The following is a 15,894-nucleotide window of genomic DNA, read 5'->3' as shown; positions in this document are numbered from 1 at the left end:
TGGGACATCAGTCTGAGAAACAGCGCCAAGTGGAGGCTGAGGCAGGAGAATGGCATGAACCCAGGAGGTGGAGCTTGCAGTGAGCCGAGATTGCGCCACTGCACTCCAGCCTGGGTGACAGAGCGAGACTCCGTCTCAAAAAAAAAGAAAAGAAAGAAAAGAAACAGCGCCGAGTCGGACGCTGCCCGGTGTGGACACTGGCCCTCCACAGTCACGCAAACTCGGCTTTGCAAAATCAGTCCTTGGTGAAGGAAATAATGTAAATAGTGGTCCACTTCCAAGACACAATGCCTTGAACCAGCTTAGGTCAGCAAGTTACAGAAGAAACAGGATGTACCAGGCCCCTGCCTGGGTCGCCAATGTCTACTTGTTGGCCTCCCCCTCCCCAGTCTTCCCCCCAACCCTTAGTTGCCTTCACCTGAACCAAAAAATTTTAGTCTATGATGAAAGTTTTACTAGTCTGCAACATAACTTGTTCTCTCTGTTCTTATCAGCCTGCCCAGCTACTTAGGTCATAAGTCAAATACCTGAAAAGCCCCTGAGCTGACTAGAATTGCAATGCATTGTGGGCTGCAACTAAATGCAGCAGGAAAACCCTAAAAAACACCTACGGCCCCTGCCCAGCAACCAATAGGCGACATTCAGGAAAACTGTGACCTCAGAGTACTCAGCCTGTGAGGAACCGGGGGAGGGGCCTGCGCACTAGGAGATAAATGGCTTGTTGTGACCGTGCTGGGTGTGCCTGCCCATCAGACACCCGATCTTGCAACACTGTCATTAAAAGTCTCACTTCCACTGTTCTCCGGGTCTCTGAGTCCATTCTTCGGGTTTGGACAGGTGAGTTTGTTTCTCACATCGGCACAGGGGAGAGCCCAGTCCCCAGGTGCAGTTCCCTGCACACGCACCTGTGCACACACACGTGCACACACACATACATGCAGCACCACCAGAGCCAGCCTCACTGAACAGCCTCCAGGGTAGCAGGAGCCATGGGGCGGCCATGAGACTGGATTCCACTCGCAGAGGCCCCGTGGCCGTTCGGGGCAAAGCCACACTAACATTTCTGGTATCAAACTGAAGTCAATCTTTTAATGACCCTCCCACACATTGTTAGCAGATCAGGTGCGATGGCAAGAAAAGCAAGTGAGAAGCAGCTGTACAATAACATAGGCTTAAAAATTCTTTTTGAAAGAAACTTCAACAAACGAGGCACTGAGGAGCAGTAAAACAGGAAGCTGCTGTGGCCCCGGGCTCTGTGGCAGTAGCACTGGCAGTCACATGTGCGCGGAGAGGACCAGAGCTCCTTGGAGAAAAGCTGATGTGAGGTGGGCCTGGGCACTGGTGGGGGCAGCAGGGGGGCTCCCACTGGCCACACAATACATTAAATTAAAACCCACAAAAACTGATGAGTCCACAGCGACACTCCGAAAAGCAGGCGGGAGGGAGGAAAGGGGACAGGGAGGAGAAGTGCTGCTGTGAGTCTTCATGGAAGCTGCTGTTTCTACAGCCCCCGGGCAGGAACAGGTTCAGGAGACGCTAAAGGCACTGGGTGGGAGGGCGCCGTCCCCACAGGACACAGTGCCAGGGAAGTCCTATGATTCACACCCACCTCAGCCAAGTGACCACATTCGGTGTCACCAGCATGGGACAAGCTGGCGTGGCGTGCCTGCGGGTGACGCCACGTACAGTAGGCAGCCTTGCCCGCGTGGGACTCGCCCACCTAAGTGGAGCCAGCCTAGGACACCTTAGAAGGAGGGCTTCGGCACCCAAGACTGGACCTCCCAGGCCGCACGGCCGCGCCACAGGCTCTGCGCCTGGTCAGCACACGTGGGGAGGCTGCAGGACAGAGCCAAGCAGCTCTGGACAAGCGGCACCCAACAGTCACCCAGCCACACAGGGGAGGAGCGGGCAGGGGCCCAGCGCTCAGGACGGAAGAGCCCTGGACAAGGCATCCGGAGACACCTTAGACTCTGGCCCTAAGCGGGGATCCAAGATGGCCTTGATTCCCGGACTACACCCGGACCCTCCCTTGCGCATCGAGCACCCCCAGCTCCTCATGATCCCGGAGCAGTAAGCATCCCGGCTGCCCACAGTCAGCACACACGGTGCCTCTGCCGCCCTTCTCTCGCCACCCCCTATCTGCAGCCCATGTGCAGAGGAGGGCACAGAAAAGGTCCAAAGCACGTATGACTGCAGCGAAGCTCATGAATGCTCTTGTACACGCGCAGCGGTTCAGACACAGGTCGGCCCCGCCAGGCCCTGCACACTCGTGGGACCACGACCGCTCCTCGGATTTCCAGGGTCAAATGGGGTCCAGTCAAGGAAGGGCTGTGCGTTCTGCTTGTGCGTTTAGGCATATGATTAAACACATTTCGTAATAAGCTATGATCATCGCATCTGAGACACAGAGCTTTCCACAACAGTCTGTGGGCTGAGATTACTGCTTCCCTAAACGTCTGAGGGGTGACACCAGTGCCGCCAGCCAGGCCTGCAGCCCTCCTTGTAGAAGGGCTTTAATTATGGAGTCAATTTCTTTTCTTTTCTTTTTTTTTTTTTTGAGATGGAGTCTCACTCCATCGTGCCCAGGCTGGAGTGCAGTGGTGCGATCTTGGCTCACTGCAATCTCCCTGCTTCCGGGTTCAGGTGATTCTCCTGCCTCAGCCTCCCAAGTAGCTGGGATTACAGGCGTGTGCTGCCACGCCCGGCTAATTTTTGTATTTTTAGTAGAGATGGGGTTCACCATGTTGGCCGGGCTGGTCTTGAACTCCTGGCCTCAAGTGAGCCACCGCGCCCGGCCTGGAGTCACTTTCTTTAACGGTTATGGGACTAAAGGAGTCTTCGAGTTCTTCTCGGGTCAGCATGGTAATCTGTATCTTAAAGCAACGTGCCCAGTGTTGGCATAAAGTTGTTACAATGTTCCCTTACTGTCATTCTGCTGTCTCTAGAAGGATCTGAAATGTCCCGGGCCCACCAATCAGCACCAGGTCCTGAAAACCAGGACGGGCAGCACGAGAGGAAGGTACTCCTCTGGCCTGTTTCTCTCCCACTCTGCAGCTTTGCACAGAAAGCACCTTACACCCTCCATTGCTGTGAATTTCAAAATAAATACAATGACCAAAGGCCAGCGGAAGGGAACGGCAGAGAGCTTTCAAGCAACACTGCCCTCCCTCCTCACCGCGTTCCACTCCCCTTTCGGAGACCCGTGGCCGGCAGCTATTCCCCCACGCAGGTGGCTCCTCCAGCACCCCAGCTGAGCTCCCACCGCCCTCAGGCTCTGCTTCCCACCCCGTAATCCCGCTGGAATCCACCACGGTGGCATCGACCTGCGGCTCCTCAACATCATAGAGCTTTCTTACTTTCTCACAACTCCTTGAGCCACTTTTTTCACTGTGGTTTCCTTTCCCGGCTGGTATTTGGTACTCATGAAAACAGAAGCTCCGTGGAGAAAGTGAAGAAAGTCCTTGAAAGTCGCCTGTTCAAGGGCGCCACTGCCGTGACAGCCCCCGACCCTGGCACCCCACTGCCGTGACCCTCGACCCTGCACCCCGCTGCCGTGACACCCTCAACCCCACACCCCACTGCCGCGACCCTCGACCCCACACCCCGTTGCGTGACCCTCGACCCTGCACCCCACTGCAGTGACACCCCAACCCTGCACCCCACTGCAGTGACACCCCCAACCCTGTACCCCACTGCTGTGACAGCCCCCGACCCCACACCCCACTGCCGTGACCCTCGACCCTGCACCCCGCTGCCGTGACACCCCCCAACCCCGCACCCCGCTGCCGTGACACCCCCCAACCCCGCACCCCGCTGCCGTGACACCCCCAACCCCACACCCCACTGCAGTGACGCCCCCCAACCCCACACCCCACTGCCATGACTCTCGACCTCGCACCCCACTGCCGTGACCCTCGACCCCGCAACCCACTGCCGTGACACCCCCCCAACCCCGCACCCCACTGCCGTGACGGCCCCCAACCCTGCACCCCACTGCCATGACGGCCCCCAACCCCACACCCCGCTGCCGTGACCCTCGACCCCGCACCCCACTGCCGTGACCCTCGACCCCGCACCCCACTGCCGTGACACCAACCCTGCACCCCACTGCCGTGACGGCCCCCAACCCCGCACCCCACTGCCGTGACACCCCCAACCCTGCACCCCACTGCTGTGACCCTCGACCCCACACCCCGCTGCAGTGACACCTCCCAACTCCGCACCCCACTGCTGTGACCCTCGACCCCGCACCCCGCTGCCATGATGCCCCCCGACCCCGCACCCTGCTGCTGTGACCCTCGACCCCGCACCCTGCTGCTGTGACCCCCGACCCCGTACCCTGCTGCTGTTACGTCCCCTGACCCTGACCCCACAGCCGTGACGCCCCCTGACCCTGCACCCTTCTCCATGTCCCACAGCACAGGACCTGGCAGCGGGTGTCTCACCACCGAGAAGCACGTTCCTCCCTCCCCTCCAGGGACCAGCCAGGCCTCTCCAACAGGTGCTTTCTAAACTGCAATCTCCTCATCTACAAAAGGACAATCACAACAATGGAACCCAGGGGACAGGGCTGCATCAACTACAACCAGGCAGCGTGGACGGCAGCACACGGCCCTCGGCAAATCAGAGGCGCTCAGTGACCACAGCCACCATGACAGTCAGCAGGGTGGGGCGGGGGGCAAGGAAGCAGCACTGGGAGACTTGGAGATACCCCAAAACTGCCTTCCTCAGAAACGCTGCTGGGCAAGAACCTGCAAATCCCCAAGGCGTCTGTGTCCAACGGCCCAGGCCCCATGCTGAGGTCGCCCAGGCATCCAAGGCCAGGAGAGGCGCCCAAGGCCAGGAGAGGCACCGAGGAGACTAAGAAGAAACAGCACAGCAGGTTGGGAGGTGAGGCCTGTGCCTGGGATGCCATGCAGCCTGCCAAGCAGCCGCTCAAGGGACCCGCCCACGTGTCGGATGGTCAGAAACAACCATTTTAGGCCGGGCGCGGTGGCTCACGCATGTAATCCCAGCATTTAGGAAGGCCGAGGTAGGCAGATCACAAGGTAGGAGTTCAAGACCAGCCTCACCAACGTGGTGAAACCCTGTCTCTACTAAAAATACAAAAATTAGCCGGGCGTGGTGGCGGTACCCTGTAATCCCAGCTACTCGGGAGGCTGAGGCAGGAGAATTGCTTGAACCGGGGAGGCAGAGGTTGCAGTGAGATCGCACCACTACACTCCAGCCTGGGCGACAGAGCGAGACTGTCTCAAAAAAAAAAAAAAAAAAAAGGAAAAGAAACAACCGTTTTAGGGCTCCGGAAGCTGACTGAGGCCACACAACAAATCGGGTCACATTTATTAAAAAAAACAAAAACAAAACAAAAAAAACCTCCTGATCTCAGGTAGGAACAGCAGAGTCTGAGTCACCAAAGCCAGGGGCTGCCACTCTCCAGGGTGCCCCACTCCCAGCTCCAGCAGCTGAGTCCACCAAGCCAGGACAGGCCCAAGGACCAGAGGACGAGGTGATCCACAGTGGAGCTCGGGGAGACCCATTCACGCCCAGGCCTTGTCAAAAACCACGGGGGGCTAGGTGACAAGCAAATGGGGAAGGCCAACATGGCAGAGCCAGGGCTGCAAAATCGGCCGGAATAAGTGTCAGACCTGCTAGAAGGGTAAGAGGTACACGGCAGGGAGGAGCACCTCCAAGGAGGAGCAGGCCAGGGAGGAACACCACCAGGGAGGCTGCAAGGAGCACCCTTTCCTGGGCCTGCATGGTGCTCAGCAGGAGGCTGGGGAGCACCTCCCTCCCAGGCACAGGCTCTGGGGAAGAGTCCCCTGTGGCACCAGTGGCTTCCCATGGATGTGCCGTGCTGGTTTTTGGAGACTGCAGGCGAGCTGGGCACCGTGTAAAGAGGCCTGAGAGGGTTCCCCTGACACAGGCAAGCGTCATGCACAGGGCATGAGCACAGGGGAGGGATGTAAGAAAGGTCTACACTTTCAGTAACCAACAGGGCTGGCCCTGGGAAAAGCTGCAGAGGAAGGAAGCTGGCTCTGAATTAATGTCCAAGATCTTTTCCTCCACTTGGCAGGGCTCTCTCCCTTCAGGGACCGGTGGCCTCAGCCAGGACTCTTCCCAGCCCAGTGCAGCAGCCTTCTCAGCAAAGCTGGGGGAGGACAGCATGGGGACGCGCATGCCTCGCCCGGCTGGGGAGAGGACCTGCCTTCTAGCCGCACTTCCTGCACAGCCCACGCCCAACCCCCGGGGGACACTCCCGGCACAGCCTTGCCGGGTGGTCAGCGAGGGGCCGGCCCCTGCTCTGCAGCCAAGACTCAGGTTACCTGATGTCCCGTCCGGCGCTCTTGCTGTTCTGGGTACCCTGTTGTTGGGGGCAGATGGCTGAGACTCCCAGTCTGGGCCGGATGCCAACGCTGGCCCTTGGCTCAGGACTGTATGAGAGGCTCCGAGGAAGGCACTCTTGGGCTTACACAGGCCTGAGTGCTTCTCCCTGGTCTTCTTGGGGGCTTTCAGGTCCTATTTTTATTTATTTTTATTTTTTGAGATGGGGTCTCACTCTGTCACCCAGGCTGGAGTGAAGTGGTGCGATCTCGGCTCACTGCAAGTTGTGCCTCTTGGGTTCACGCCATTCTCCTGCCTCAGCCTCCCGAGTAGCTGGGACTACAGGCGCCCGCCACTACGCCCGGCTAATTTTTTTTGTATTTTTAGTAGAGACGGGGTTTCACCGTGTTAGCCAAGATGGTCTCAATCTCTTGACCTCGTGATCAGCCCACCTCGGCCTCCCACAGTGCTGGGATTACAGGTGGGAGACACCGCACTCAGCTCTGGCAGGGCTGCTTTCTGGACGTGCAAGCCCTCAGGTGCCCCGTGCACAGGCACACACTACATTTTCCCTCTGCAGTACTAAGTTGGCTGCCTCGTACTGGGGCTAGTTTGAATTTTCCTAGATCACACGGGCAAGCCAGACGCGCGGCTTACCTGCAGTGAGTGTGGTGTGAGCGGCTTCAGAGGACAAAGGCCTGGGAAGGGGGCCCCATGGGACTTGGGGTTAAACCTTCCACAGCAAGCAGGGGCCCCAGCCAGGCTCTGCACAAGGCAGGCGCTGCGCTCGGGTGGGAGTCCTGCGCGATGCTCCTGCACCCCACACTCCCGTGACCACAGGTGAGGCCTAACGCCCCCCACGCCAGGTTGATCTCATCTCCTCAAATTCCCACCAAGATGCTCATGACGGGGCCCAAATGCGCTCCCGGGGGGTTGGCTAGTCTGCAGGATCACAGCCTGGCCCAGTGAAAACCTGGGCTTCGCCGCCTTACAACCATGCAGAACTCACAGCCAGGCCATGTGCCCACCTGCCCACTGGGATCCCGGGACAGTGCCTGCTCCAGACAGAGGCTGGGAGCTCTGTGAGGGGCACATGGAGTGGGATAGGGCCTGCGGCTCAGCCGTTTGGCTCTGGCTGGCCAGGTGCCCCCTCAAGCCCCAGCTCAGCCTTCCCCCAAACACTCAGCTCCACCCCCCACCCCGGCAGGTCCGGGCTCTGTCGAGATTGCTGGTGAATGGCCGGCTGAGGAGGCGAGGAGGCCTGTGGAGAGGGAGGGCCAGGACCACAAGGACAAACAGCACGAAAGTGGCTATGGAAGGAGCAGGAAGCCAACAGCCGCAAACAAACCTCCCAAGCCACTCGAAGCTGAGACCCGCGGGCCACAGGGACAGACCTGAGGCCGGGGAGGGGCAGCCACCGACCTTCACGGCCATCCTGGGTCCCCAGGCAGGCAACACCCAGCTGCTCATCTGCTGTCCACCTTCCTATGGGGACACCCTGAATCACACGCGAGAACTGTGACCTCAAAAGCTTATGCTGTTTTTGCACAGAAACAGTGACTTGTGAACCATCCTGGGATGGTTTGAAAAACAAGCTCAGGCCTGGAAAAGCAGTTCAGAAGCCACTCAACTGTCCACCCTGGGGAGACGGTTTCGTAAGGTACCACCATAGCCTATAACTACTTATCCATTAAAAATGATAATAAAACCCAGGAAGAGGCCTGGAAAACATTCAATAAACCAGTGTGCTGAGTGAATCTGCACAACTCCCCGCCCTGCCCAGTGTAGACGTGTGACAGGAAGTGGCAGGGGCAGTGGCTCCTCTGAGGGGCTCCGTGGTGGGCAGGCCCTGGCTGGGGCTGGGAGGGCCCAGGGGCAGGGTTGACTCCTGGATGCCCTCCAGGAGGCACAGGGCCCTATAGGAGATACCAGCCCTCACCACTGGAGTCCCCGGCCTCCCAGCTCCGGGGAAGCGGCGTTGGAGAAGTGGGGTCCACGCTTTCTAGAACCTCTCTGAAGGGCTGTTTAAGCAGCAACAGCCAATGCTGCCATCAAGAACACACAATTCTCAAGGTCCTGGCTTTGGGGAGTTCCCCCAGGCCCCAAGCTTGACCTTGGCAGCCCCTCTGCGTGGCTCAGGAACGAGTCCCACAAACCCCTGGCTCTTGGCCCGAAACTGGCCACCAAAACAGACTGTGAAGGGCCGGCCCCTCCTCCTAGGGAATTCCAGGGCTTGGAAGGACCCTTCGCTTTTGCTGGGGTTAGAAGGACAGGTTCCGGCGGGAACACAAAATGGAGTGGCCACTTTGGAGGCTTCGTATAAAGCTAAATGTGCACTCACTATAAGAACCAGCAAAGCCCAATCTTAGCGATCCACCCACAATAAAATCACGCTCACACGAAACCCTGTATGCGAATATTTAAGGCAGCTTTTATAATAGACACAATCTGGAAGGAACTCAAACGTCGCTCCCACGGTGGCTGGACGCAGACCGCGGCACAGCCCCCGGGCTCAGTGTCTCCCACGGCGGCCGGACGCAGACCGCGGCACAGCCCCCGGGGCTCAGTGGCTCCCACGGTGGCCGGACGCAGACCGCAGCACAGCCCGCCGTGCTCAGTGGTGAGCAGCCACGGCCTCTCGGCGTGTGCGACGTGACGCACAAACTCGAGTGCAGGAGGCACAGGAACAGCCAGGCTCAGAGGCTCCACACGCACAGGTGCCACCTGCGTGAGGCCTGGGGAGTCTGATCACGGGAGCAGACTGCAGCTGCGGTGGCCACGTTGGGTGGAGGAAGGGGCTGACCACCCAGGGACGGGCCGAGGAGTCTGGAACAAAACGGTTTGTGCGCTGCCTGCGAACACGGTGCTTTCGAGACTAGATGCCTCTGTGGTGAACGCCAAAAGGAGTATTTTACTGCACACAAATTCTTAGAAATGACCATTTGAAAAGTACAGGTTCTCGGCCAAGGCACCCAGGCTCAGATGGCGGTCACATCATTAAGCAGCTGGGTACCAGCAGCATGACTTCATCCCTCTGACTCCATAACCTCGCTGCAGAGGGTCCCGGCAATTTGTATACAAAGTGCCACTCACGTGGGAAGCTCTCAGTGAGAGAGGGGGGGCTGAGAGCCGCTTGGCCTGGGCCCTGCACCTCGTCCCCCTCTGCTTGTACTGCCTTTGGGGGTAAGGTAGGGGAGAAGGTGCCAGGCCGTCAAGGCCCAGGGTGCAGGGGGCCAGGTGGGAAGAACAGGAAGGCCGGCCAAGCTGGAGCCAGCACAGCCCTGCATTTGTTACTCTGTCTCTTAGACTATGGAACAGCAGCAGTGGAGAAGAGGGGGGCACATCCCCCACCCGGCAGCCCAGCAAGGCTGCAACCTGTGGCTCCCAAAGGGCTTGGTCCCTCCCAGCGTGCCATCATCCAGGGCCACCAGGGCCGGGGGACTATGCCAGGTAGTGCCACCGGGAGACGGGCTTGGTGCCCAGGCCGGGTAGGGGTGAGCTAGGCACATCCACCCCCGCTCCACCAGATTGCCCTCGCCAGGCCGGGACTTGAAAGGGCCTCAGAGATAACTGTGAGGACCCCTCTCTCCTAAGACCCGCAGTCAGGGGACCATGAAAGGTGGGGAAAGGGGAGCCCGTCTGGGGCCACTCAGAATTCTTCCCTTTCCTTGTAGAGCCTGGGCAGAAGAACCAGAACGAAACCTAAGTACAAACACAGTGGGCTTGAGCGGGGCTTGGCACAGCGCAGGGGCGGCGGCAAGGGGGCAGCGCAGATTGGAGACAGAAAGCCCGTGCTGGCACCCGCCATGCGGACGGGGAAGCTGAGACCCAGGGCTCAGGTCACGCTTACATCGGTCGGTAGCCAGTACCAGGACCTTATCCCATATGCAGCAGACAGGCTGTGAAGCCAGAGTCAACCGAGGAACCTGGGAGCCCCGACCCAGACAAGATACAGCTCGGGGGAGGGTCCGGGAGGCCTCTCGAAGCCGTGGCTTCCTTCTGCCTGCGCAGGGGCCCCTCCCGTCCACGAGAAAAGCCCAGTAATAAGGAGAAAGCAGGCAGCAGCCTTCATCTGAGCTCCAGACTGCGCTCTCGGGGCCAAGCTCAGGTGTGCGCCTGTCCCCCCACCCACTGGGTGGCTGGGCCTGGCTATGACCGCATGGGAGAGCACGGCAGACCCCGCGAACGGGGACAGCACCTGACGGCAACGTCCACAAACGCTGCCCCACAGGAGCACGCACTCCTACACGAAGCGCCTGCAGCTGACAGCCGCCGGGATGGGACATCTGGACAGCCTCACACGGCTTTCAGACCTGTGGTCCATGTCGAAAAGATCTTGTTTCCAATTTGCCTTAATTAAACAAACATTCCAAACCACTTCCTCTCAGTCTGGCCCATTGTTCTTCATTCCATGCCACGCGGAGTCCTGGGAACCACTCATCACCGTAGGGTGCAGGCGGACATCCCCTCGCGGCGAGGCCAGCGCGTGGCTCCGCAGTGCCCCGCGGGCTGAGAGAGGGTGGTTGGGGCCAGGTGCTTGTGAGGCACATCACAGTGGGACCCGAGGGCGCTGCGTGCAAGGGACTCTACAGCGCACTCCTCATGGGCTGTCTGGCCTGAGTTACTCAGAGCAGGGGATACTCCATCCCAACTCAAAACCAAAATGAATGGGGTTGAACAGGAGCCGTGAGGGGCGAGGACGGGCTCACAGGAGGAGGGACCAGCATGGGCCACGCACCACACTCTCACCCAAGACCCAGAGCCAGCCAGGCAGCTGATGGGCAGAGACGCCTGCCACTTCCAGAAGAGCAGGCTTCACGGGGTGGGCATCCCAGAGCATATCACAGCCCCTGGGGTGGCCCTGGGGGGGCAGGGCAGGTGCTGCGTGATCCTGGTCCTGTGTCCAGCTCCTGCCACTGCCCCATCCTGTAACCATCTGGACACAGAGAATGGGCAACGTTCCATGTTCACACCAAGGGGAAGATCCAGCACCCGCAGAAAACTAAGGAAGCACGGGGGAGTGTGGTGCTACTGAAGAGAGGATGCGTCATTTGCATTTATCCAAAGAAAGGGTTCATGAGGTCCTGCGTTCAAACAGATAAAATCAGACTGGGGTGGGGTGGGAGGAGCCTCCCCGAGGCTCCTTGAGGAACTGCCTGGCAGTGACCGAGGTGGGGCTGGGACAAGGCCCTGGTGCTGGCCTCTCCTGGAACATTCCGCCACGTGCTCCTGGGGGCAGAGGGTCCCCGCAGGCCGAGCTCGGCCAGCGCCACCCTGCCCACTCTTCTGTGAGCTGCCCTTGGCGCGACGCTCCCGGAGAACCCAAGGACACATCCAGAATGTTCCCCGCAACCACTGAGGAGGCTCTGCTGGGAGACCTGCAAAACCACCACCATCTTGTGGGCCAGCAGCCGCACGCACCTTCCGTGCTGGAGCCACGCCAAGCGGCTGACGGGCGGGATGGTCTCTAAGCACAGTGAATTCCATCTTGTGAGGGAAAGTGACAGAAGACGAGAGAGTGGGCTGGGCGCAGTGGCTCACGCCTGGAATCCCAGCACTTTGGGAGGCTGAGGGGGGCAGATCACGAGGTCAGGAGATCGAAACCATCCTGGCTAACACGGTGAAACCCCATCTCTAATAAAAAAATACAAAAAATTAGCCAGGTGTGGTGGCAGGCACCTGTAGTCCCAGCTACTTGGGAAGCTGTGGCAGGAGAATGGCGTGAATCCAGGAGGCAGAGCTTACAGTGAGTGGAGATCGTGTCACTGCACTCCAGCCTGGGTGACAGAGTGAGAATCCATCTCAAAAAAAAAAAAAAAAAAAGATGAGCGTGTGGAGGCTGGCACTGCCCAGGACGCAGCTGCAGACGACGGGAGCACCTGCCCTTCCATGCTCAGCATGCTGTGGTCAGCACACACCTGCCCTAACTGGGCCCTCCCGCTGTGGACACCAAGCAGGGACAGGACGGCGGCACCGACGTGCTCACGTCCACCAGCGCCAGGCGACACAGCAGAAAACCAGGATGCCCTGCCCCTCACCGCACTGTTTCCGGGCTTGGCAGGCACACACCCTGAATGAAAGACTCCGACCTGGCATGCAGCCATGGCCTGCGTGCTTCTGAAGGAACAAGAGAGACGAAGTCACCATGGGCTGCACCACGTCCTGACAGCAGCTAACCTCCCCAGGCCGGAATGGAACAGATGGAAGATATGGCAGGTCTGTCTGAGGGGAGGTCACAGGATGTCCCGAAGGTCAGGATATGGCACAGAACGCAGAGTTCCAACCCCACCTGCCACCGGAGCGGGGAGACCCGTGTACACCACACACAGCCTCCCTGGGACCTGGGCTCTTTCTATAAAGGGGCTGCTGGTGTGTGTCCACTTAATGCTCCAGGCCTGTGAGGATCAGATGCCCAAGGGTGCTCCTGCATGTCCTGCGGAGGCAGGGGAAGCGATGCCCTCCTGAGGGCGTGGGAAGGGGCTCTTGGCCTCCCCTGACTCTGGATCATCGGAGAATGTATCCGCCTGGCATGTGAGACATGGTGTACTTCTCTGAACCTCAGGCTGTCTTCCAGCCTGTATTAGCTCTAAAATTCCTTCCACACACACCTTGATGTCTCCCCTGTAAGGTGGATACGGCGTGTGATACTGTGAGCACCTCCAACCGACTGCTCCCTCCCTTGTGCCTATGGGGGAGAAGCGAATGAGCCAGGACTGGGCTCATCTCCGGCAGTGCCGCCCCACCCTTGCCCCCGGTGGACCGCTCCCCTTGAAAAGGAGCAGCAGTGAGAAGGGAAGCCTCACTCCGCCCAGCAGAGACAAGGGGTGTGTGGTATCTCATAGAACCGTTAGACCCATGCACCCCCATTGCACAGATGGGCGCTGAGGCTCAGGAAGGTTACAGATGTTGCCTGGTATCACACAGCCATTGCATGTGGGGTGAGGAAGCGGAACACGGGCTGGAGCTGGCAACGCTGAAGACCAGGGTTGTTTGGACGGCAACATGCAACTCCCTGAGTGCTCTGCTCCTGCAGAGTCAGGGGGACCCGTGCTGCTGCCTACCATGGAGGGCACAGGAGAGGACTGGGGATGGGACAAGGAGCAGGAAGGGGTCGCTCAGTCAGTCAATGCTGGCAGAGTGAGGGGTGCCGGGAAGGCACCGCAGGCCCTGCGTCTGGAGCCTCTCAGCACAAGGACTAGGCTTTGTACGCGAGGACTGAAGGCTGAAAGGCAAGGGCCAAGGTTTCCCACATGGGCATTCGCTCAGGAGGGCTCCTGAAGCCGGAGATGCACTGCCTTACTTTGTGTGTGTTTTTCTCTATGCATTTTCCAATATTTGGCTGTGTGCGCGTTTAACTCAATAAGCAATGATCAGATGAAATTTCCCTTGAAATTCTTCCCTTTTATTCTATCCTGGGGATGAACAGGAAAATATGTTCACTTCTTAAAAACTCATAACGACACAAAATTCAACAAGGAAATCAGTGCCTGACAAGATTACTATTGCCCCAGGATGCCTCCGGTGTATGGGCCGAGACCATGTGCTCAGAGTCAGCCGGCCATTCCCAGATCTGCTCCTGGCTGGCTGTGAGGCCGAGGTGACACTACCTCCCTGCAGTCAGTTTCTGCATCCATGAGACACGGAGAAGTGCCTCACAGGCTCTGAAGGAGGGTGACCTGAGATCAAGCATGCAGAGCACCAGGCACAGCACCCAGCACCCAGGATGCAAGCGTTCAATGTCACATTCTACACTGTGGGAAGCTGAGGCGGGAGGATCACTTGAGCCCAGGAGTTCAAGACCAGCCTTGGCAATACAGTGAGACCTTCTCTCTACAAAAAAAAAAAAAAAAAAAAAAATTAGCAGCTCACATCTGTAGTCCCAGCCTCTCAGGGGCCGAGGTGGGAGGATGGCTTGAGCCTGGGAGGTGGGAAGCTGCAGTGAGCTGAGATCAGGCCACTGCATGCTGGCCTGGGCAACAGAGCAAAACCCTGTCTCAAAAAAAAAAAAAAAAAAAAAAAAACAGATTTAAAAATTGGTGAAAGGTCTTTACACCTTACAAACAGTCCACGAGATTCCTCCCATCCCGTCACCCATGCAAGTATTAAGTAGGTCTTGGGGACTGAAGTTCCTGCAGCTGGGCCCTGTCCCTCACACCTGCAGTTGTGCGGTAGCTGACAAGTTACTCACCCACCCAGTGCTTACAGGAGAAGGCTGGGTTCCGAGACCCAGAGCCCCGATCCGGCTAATTCTATGTTGCAAGCAGGAAATCTAGGTGTATCAGCCACTCGCCCGTCCAGGGCAGGCTCCCTACCCAGGGCACGTGAGTGGAGAGCTTGGGAGCTGAGCTCTTCCTCAGCTGCTGGGACAGGCAGAGAGACCAGAAGCCATGGGTTTGCACTAGCAGGGCATAGCTATTTTTAAGTGACATGTCTCGGCTATTTCAAGGTTTGGATTTTTATTTTATTTATTTTTTTCTGTACTTTCTCATGACTCACATCTTTTAAAATGGTGTCTCGGGCATTTTTAATGCTGAAATCATCTCAACTTCACAACTGATCAAAAAAAAATGTCTAAGAGCAAATCAGCTCTTTATCATTCAAATATAAAAAGGTACATATTAGAGTTGTCAACTTTCTACTGCTGGAAGAAAACCCCACGTTAGTATTTTTCCATTAGAAATTTAACACAGCATTCTGTTTAGAAAATGTGTGTGTGTGTGTTTTCTAAAATACACATCTGTAAGATTTTAAATTGCTATTGCACAGATGCCTTGAGGCGCCTCTGCAACAGGCTCCTAACGAAACACCACCAAGCAGCTGACTCCCTGGCAGGCCCCAAGGGGCCGAGTGCACCTGGAGGCCCAGCACCCCACTCCTGCACCTGCACCAGCTCTCCTGCGGGGGAGCAGGCCCCGAGGGGCCGAGCGCACCTGGAGGCCCAGCACCCCACTCCTGCACCTGCTCCAGCTCTCCTGCGGGGAAACAGGCCCCGAGGGGCGGAGCGCACCTGGAGGCCCAGCACCCCACTCCTGTACCTGCTCCAGCTCTCCTGCGGGGAAGCAGGCCCCGAGGGGCCGAGCGCACCTGGAGGCCCAGCACCCCACTCCTGTACCTGCTCCAGCTCTCCTGCGGGGCAGCAGGCCCTGAGGGGCCGAGCGCACCTGGAGGCCCAGCACCCCACTCCTCTGCCTGCACCAGCTCTCCCGGCGGGGGTGGGGGTGGGGGTCCCACACAGGCCTCTGAACCGCGCCTCAGGCTGCAGCAGCCGCATTACTCATACTCAGCGGACAAAGGATCCAATCTCACCGCTTGGAAACTAATATTACAGAGGGAAAACGACACCCAGAAGTAGGAGTGAGATTCGCTGAAGTTCCGTTCGGAGAAAGACTCACCCCTCTGGACAGCTGGGGCTGGCAGTGCCTGAGGACCCCCTCAGCCTGGGCAGCCCATGCCGGGGTTGGGGAGCCTGGCTCTGCTCTCGCTCTGCTCTCACGGGGCAGCCCAGGGTTCCCAAAGCGGCGGCTGAAATTCGAATGGCCAGCAGGTGGCGCACTCGGAGGCGGCCGCCCCTCA

General features: G+C 58.5%; 1 protein-coding gene across 7 annotated transcripts in view; it reads right to left on the bottom strand.

The window, feature by feature from the left end:
- The window catches only part of CHLSN (cholesin), a 143,008-nt gene that overhangs the window by 63,966 nt on the left and 63,148 nt on the right, over positions 1-15,894 (bottom strand). The gene's annotated exons all lie outside the window — the stretch shown is intronic.

The sequence above is a fragment of the Macaca nemestrina genome, chromosome 4 (genome assembly GCF_043159975.1).
Source record: "Macaca nemestrina isolate mMacNem1 chromosome 4, mMacNem.hap1, whole genome shotgun sequence".
Lineage (NCBI taxonomy): Eukaryota > Metazoa > Chordata > Mammalia > Primates > Cercopithecidae > Macaca > Macaca nemestrina.
The sequence above is the reverse complement of the archived record's forward strand: the minus strand, read 5'-3'. Positions and strand labels throughout refer to the sequence as shown.